This window comes from Miscanthus floridulus, chromosome 14 (assembly GCF_019320115.1).
Source record: "Miscanthus floridulus cultivar M001 chromosome 14, ASM1932011v1, whole genome shotgun sequence".
NCBI classification, from domain to species: Eukaryota; Viridiplantae; Streptophyta; class Magnoliopsida; order Poales; family Poaceae; genus Miscanthus; species Miscanthus floridulus.
In genome coordinates, this window is record NC_089593.1 from 65,234,188 (window position 1) to 65,241,419 (window position 7,232).

General features: G+C 43.6%; 1 non-coding gene across 1 annotated transcript; it reads right to left on the reverse strand.

Moving 5' to 3' along the window:
- Positions 1–3,348: 3,348 nt before the first annotated feature.
- LOC136506374 (small nucleolar RNA R71) lies at positions 3,349–3,457 on the reverse strand. Its single transcript, XR_010771583.1, has one exon. It is a non-coding gene; the product is annotated as a small nucleolar RNA R71 (small nucleolar RNA).
- Positions 3,458–7,232: the final 3,775 nt, after the last annotated feature.

Sequence of the window (7,232 nt, forward strand, 5' to 3'; positions counted from 1 at the left end):
AGGAGGAACTCGAATTTGTAGCTCCAATGAACATCAACTTGTCAACCATGAATCAACAAAAATCAAGAAAGGGTGATGAAGAAGAGCATGCAATTGTCCGTATCTTCATTGGATGGTGCAAGGAAAAAGGTAAGAAGAGGTTCTATTTAATGGACCTAAAGCCATGAAGACCTCACTGATTGGTAAATCGGACAAGCCTCCTTCAGGTAATTTTATCACTAATCATTAGAGTAAAATGAAGGAAGGATAAAAACATAAGGTATCTTCAACCAAGCATTATGCAACATTGAATCACATTCATATGAGAGTTCTATCGTCCAAACTTGATTCTGCATTTTGCAAAATTCAAGTGTGGGATGGAATTCTTTAAAATATCTCATAACATGTTGCTAATTTGTTATGGTTATCTCTACCTTTATGCCATGCTCAACTTGCTAAATCATAAACAAATAAAAATGCAATAATTAAAATAATCATGTTCCTCTGGTTCACCGTACATATTCTTGTTTCTACTCGAATGAATCTCTTTAGTCTTTCAAGCTTCCTTATTCTGTTACAAGTATGTTTTGGAATACTATTTGAACATAATTATTGAATCAAAACATGCTTATATAGAATTCGGTTATACATATGGACTAACCCTTGCAGCAAATTATTCAAATTTTGTTGGGAATGTTAGGAGATCATTCGTAGAAACAAATCAAGGTTTGAGGTATTCTTCAAAACAATTTTACACATCTTTGCCTTAACCTTGATTGAAAATTTGAAGTAGTAGTGAATAAAGGCACATCACTTAAAATATGGGATAAAGATTCTATGCTAATTAAAACATTAAAACAACTTTTCTGTAGTAGTGAACATGACCTTTAGCTCTATGACAACACTATCCTTGTTTTGAATCATTTGTATATTCCTTCGGGTATATGTTGTCCACTAATCCTTTGCAAAGAAGAAACAATGAGTAGAGCAGAAGGTCCAAGCAGAATGCCAAGACCCACAAAAGAAAGAGTAAAAAGATGGCATGACAAAAGGATGAGAAAGAAGGATGAAAGCCCTAGTTTGGTTTTGGATAATTGATGAAACCTAGTACTAACCTTTATGCTAAGTGTGTGAATTAGATAAGTGTTGACAGTAGTTAACAACCATTATAAACCATCAATAAAACATGTATAAGGGCACAAATGAGATCACCAACAAAGGTTTAGGGTTTAAACTAATAAATTCCACGCGTTTTGGTGAATCTGTGATTTCTGTAGGGTATATCCAGAAAACCGTCAAGGCGGACCTACATGTCAGAGTTAATAATGAAATTCCACCATGAAACCTATGTGGGAAGGTTCTAGAGGACTCCAGAGGACACCATGTCGAGGCAGAGAGGCAGAGGCTACCATGTGGGGCTGCTCGGCCCCTGAGGGCCACCTGTTAGCCTCTTGTTGCTACATCGATTTTCCACCGCCTCCTAAGTTGCATCTTCACCGTTCCTTAAGTCAGTTTGATCCAAGGGCTCACGTTGCAAGCTCAGGGCTATATAACCAGGCCCTGCCCCCTTGAGGCATCAAGTCATTTAAGAAGATAGAAACACTAATCATCCTTGGAGCTCCTCTATATTCTAGGGCATAACTAATTAGACTAGGTCTAGAGGGAGGCAAGCAGGCTTGGCTTGGATTCCCGACAATGCCAAGAGCGTGGTTTGATATAATTTTTGTACCCCTCTCTCGTTGTATCTCCATTACTTTTATATGCTTGCTACAATTGTTATGACAATATCAGTATTCATCTTATTCATATTCTTAGTTGTAATGTTCATCGTCTACTTTGATTATATGCTTAGTATAGTTGGATTATCATTATGTTTATGCATAAGTTCGTATAGCGATTGCCCTAAGGTACCATGGGAGGGTGTTGGCATTATGTAAGCGTGGTGCTTATATACTGTTTACCTATGAATACACTCTATATTCCGGGTCATGTGGTAGATCGTGGATGTGACACTCTCGTTGAGTCCTTCGTAGTCCACTCCCCGAATATAGGCCATAGAAGTAGGGTCCGGTTACGAAGGAAGAGCGAGCTCTGTTCTTAATCTTCCCTATGTAATACCCCTTATGTGTAGATATAAAGGTGATCTTAGCAATGATTACTAAGTGTAATTGCACTAATCAATATATGCTTTGACTTATGATTAAGAATGACTTAGGAATTATTCCTCTAATATTCTACCTGACCATGCTAATGCTATAGAATGGAATACTCTGAGTGATTTATCATTATACTTGGTCAATGCTTATCATATACATCTCTTATCGTATGACTTACCCCTGTTATGAGTAGATTATTGGTTGAGGTTTATTTCTCCATCAATACTATAAGTTATCAATACATGTCCACTCTACACCTTCCCTGTGGTAAAATATAAATAACGATACCTAGAATACTCTCAGGTGAAGTTCTACAATGGTATAATTATCTGTGCGCTTGCAGATTCCCTTTCATTTATATCTTTATATTCTTTCTAGTCACATAAAATGATAAAGAACTACCTAGTGTTATTCTAGTAGTAATGCTAGATAGTACCAACAAACATCTCTAGCATCATCATTAGGGATGACAACCTAGTATAAGTAATGCTAGGAGATGTAGGTATATAATAAGTGGCTACTAAAACAAGTGACAAGTTAATAAATACCAACAAGCATTTCTGACGCTGTTGCCGGGGAAGGTAGCTAGGCAAAGGAAGTATTGATAAATTTATACTTATTGATGTGATCGAGAAAACCATTTACCCCTGCTCAAGCAGGATTACCCTTGTTTTGTCTACTTGTGTATCTTATGTAGGGTAATGTATGACCGGTTTTGACCTTTCGACAAACTACGTTGAAGATCCAGAAGCATTAATCAGGAGAACTAAGGCTAAACTCAAGAAAGTTTCAGCTTTAGAGTCGGAAGACAACCAGACAAGGCAAAGCTTGACACCAGAATTTGAAGCCATGGCTGACAAGACCCTTCATGAATTCTCTGCTCCAACCACCGCTAACATCCATACTAGACCAGAAACCAATGTAGGAGACAATGGATTTGAGCTCAAGCTGGCTCTCATAAACATGGTGCAAGCTAGCTAGTTTTGTGGGAAGGCACATGAAGATGCGAGTGCACATCTCCAACACTTCATAGAGATCTGCGGCACTTTCACCATCAAGGGAGTTTCCAAAGATGCCATTCTACTCCGTCTCTTCCCATTCTCACTCTTGGGGAAGGTGAAGCAGTGGTTCTACACCAACAAAGATAGAAACACTACATGGAATAACTGCTCCACTGCCTTCCTAGCAAAGTTCTTTCCCATAGGCAAGACCAATGCTCCGCGTGGGACAATTTCAAGTTTTCAGCAGCAACACGATGAATCTATCCCTAAGGCATGGGAACGCTTTCAAGATTACATATCAGAATGTCCTCATCATGGGATGGAGAATTGGCTACTCATGCAGACGTTCTACCATGGGTTGACCACTAGTACCCATGAGACAATGGATGCTGCTACTGGAGGTACATTCTTGTCACTTAAACTTCCAGCTGCGACCACTCTTGTGGAAAAGATGGCCTCCAACCAAGGTTGGAATAAAGAACATGTGCAGACCCTTAAGAGAGGTGGAGGTATGCATCAACTCAAGGAGGTAGACATTATCTCTGCCAAGATGGACTTGCTGATGAAGAAGCTCAAAGACCAAGCCAATGAGAAGAAAGAAGTCATGCACATTAATGATTCTCGCATGACATGGGAAGAATGTGAAACACTGGGCACTTAGGGAATAACTACCCTAAAATTCAAGAGGATGTGAACTTTGTCAACAACAACAACTATTGTCCTCAACAAAATCAAGGACGGAACCAGCAACAGAGGCCAAACTACCAAGGTAACCCTCAAGGTAATAATTATAATTTCAATCAACCACCCTTGAGAGAATTAATTGCTGGCCAATCCAAACTTATGGAGGGATTATCTAGAAAGGTTGCTATCGATGCGGGACCCACGGGATACCCTACAAGGAAGAGAGAAGATCTAGTCTAACTAGGATTCCTCTCATGTAATCCTAGTAGTAACACTACCCTGTAATCCTACTAGGACTCTACTTTGTAAACCGACTAGGACTCTTGCCTCCTAGACTATATAAAGGAGGGTAGGGCTCCATAGATAGGTAGGTGAAAGGTCTAGGTTAGAAGTCTCAACAGAAGAGATGAAGGTCAAAAGAACAATTGAACATAGACCAATCAATCAAACGCAAAGGATAACGCCGACTAGACGTAGGGCTATTACTCGATCATGAGGGCCCAAACCAGGATAAATCGACTGTCTCTTGCGTTAACCATCGAGTTCTACATACGCCAAAGCCCGAACAACTGCCCCGAGTACCCCCGTGGCAGGCTATCGGTGGTGAAACATCGACAGTTTGCGCGCTAGTTAGGGGCTTTCGACGAATTTTCATCCGGGAGCTCGATGGACCTCGACAACATGATATTCCCGACAGGATCAACTTTCATCTTTGGATCATGGATCTGCGAAGCGGAAGACAACAGCAAGCTCCGAGGCCATCTCCTCGAAGATTCGGATCACCATGAAGACCTCGCTATTTCGACGACTATGACAGATCAACTCACCAGAAGACTCGCGTAGCTCGTGATGTCTGTTCTGACTCAGACTTCATGGCCAACCGGATCCCACTCAGACTCAGGCTCCGCATCCAAGATGGAGTCTTACCCGAGTTCTTTCCATAATATTCTGAGTTCTTTTCCGATAGGACTCTACGACGCGGCCTCGGTCTATCAAGAATTCAACTCAGAGAACATTCAAAGTTCTTTCAAGAAGTCAGGTCCTTTTCTGTTTAGACTCCACAACATGGCAACATCTTATCAGGCATGGCTCAAAGGATCTGCCAGTCCGGTGCGAAGATTACCACTAAAAGGAGCTCAGGAAGGCCTCATACTGACTATAACATCTCGAGACTACATCGTCCGCTGGCCAGGCTCTGTTCTGGAGGATGATGGTACCCGGCTAGTCGACGCGACAATGGCAATGGTTTTACCATACCAAGAAGAAGACTCAATCTATGACCCTAAAGCCTCTACTGAAGTTCTCAACAACACTGACAGCGTGGAAGCCGATGTCAATAACGGAACGCTTCACGCACGAGAAGTATTCATAGTTCACCATCCTCGATCTCCGGTGGCCCCTCTAGAAGCACTCGACATTAGGTCATCAGATGAATCCGAATCCAACATATCACCTTTTACCCAGGGGCACGATGATGAAACCGAGAGCCAGAAATAAGCCAGAGAAAGAAGAAACAAATTGAAGCAAGGACACCAATACCGTGCCAGGCAACGCAAAGAAGCTTGGATCAGATATGAGTTAGATCTGGCCAAGTACAATAGAAGAAAATCATAGCAAGAAGCCAAAGAAAGATGCGTGGCGAATATACCCTACAATAGGATCAGAGAAGCACTAGAAGAACTCGGAGCAATCTCACATCTCAATGAAAAACAAGAATAGCTCCGGGATATTCTCCAGTCAACGGCCTTAAGAACACACGATAGAAGGACCCGCTCAAGGCTACCCGCCAGGTCAACATCTCATAGACAGGAAAATCAGAATCAAAGAAAGTTCGCTTTTGAGAGACTTGGGCCAAGCGGAAGTCACAATAGAGAAAGTAGAAGGGACCATATTTAAAGCAACCAAGTTGAACAACCAAGGGAAATCAGAGGCAGAGTACCCATCCAGATAGCCCTGCAGAACTACTCTCACTAGAACGATAGTTGGCTGGAAGGAGGTGCTGAATCAGTATACAAAGAAGCCGAAACGCACGATAGATTCCCCTGTTTTGCAAACCGACTTGCTTCGATATGACTACCTCACAAGTTCAAGCCGTCCAACCACTCTAAATATGATGGCAAGACCGAACCAAGGCAGTGGCTCAAGATCTACCCACAATGGATTGAACTAGCCAGAGGAGACGATGATATCAAGACCTTGTTCTCTCCCATGGCCCTAGAAACCATGCCCCTCCAATGGTTCAACAAATTGAACCCAGGATCAATCAGAGGCTGGGAGGACTTGCGAAGAGCTTTCTGTGAAAATTTTGCGGGTATCATTACGCATCCCATCACCCACGTAGAATTAAAAGGACTCAAGCAGAAAGGGGATGAAAGCCTAAGAGATTACTATCGATGATTTGACGAACTACGTGCTCAAGTACATGACATCACCGAACAAGAAGTAATTGAAGCTTTCTCTCACGGAATCATGGCCAGGTGACAATTTTAGGACTTTTTGTAACATCCTAAAATTTGCATTCTTTTAAAATTAGTAAATATGATTTATTTAAGCAAATGTGTGTGCATTAAAAGATAGGGAAATAATAAATTTTGTGGAATTAAAATTTAAAAATAAGTTTAGAAACTTTTTGATGCATACATGCTGATGCATATCATTTTGTGAATGCTTGGAATTTGTTAAAGATTTCAAAAAGAATTGAAAGTTGAATTTAAAAAGGGTTTTGGAAAATAGAAGAAATAGAAAAGGAAAGAATCATTTTTCCTCTCCTTTCTTGAAATCGGCCCGCTGGCCCCCTCTCCCCTTTCCCCGCTCGGCCTGGCACCGCAGCCCAGCTCTCCCCTTTCCCCGCCCCGCGGCCCAGCACCCCGCCAACCGCTGGCCCAGCTACGCGCTTTGCTCGGCCCAGCAAGCCCCGCCGGCCCACTCGGGCGCCAGCCGTTGCCGCGCGCCTGTGCCCCGCGCCCAGCCGCTGACCGCCTGGCCCCACCTGTCGGCGCCGTCTCCCTCCTTCCGCAACCGCCGCGCCAGTCAAGCCGCAAGCCGCAACCGCCTCCTCGCCCACGTCTTGCGCCATCGTGGGAGCGTCGCCCGCGCCCTTGCCTCTACAAAAGGAAGCCGAGGCCGTCCCCGCACCCTCTGCTGCTGTTCCCCGCTCCCTCTCGCATCGCCATGCCCGAGAGAACCACCGCCACGAGGTCGCCGGGATCCACCGTCCGCCCTCTGTGTGAACCGCCGACTCCGAGCCGCCGTCGACCCTATTTCTCCCCGCTGTGAGCCTCGCCGTTCTCCCCTCTCTCTCCCTGTTCAATTTATTTCTCGTTTTGTGGTTTGTATGTCCTTGTCGCATGCGCCGAGAAGCTCCTTGCCGCCGGCCATGTCCGCCACCTTGTCAGCCGCGTCCTCCGGCCGC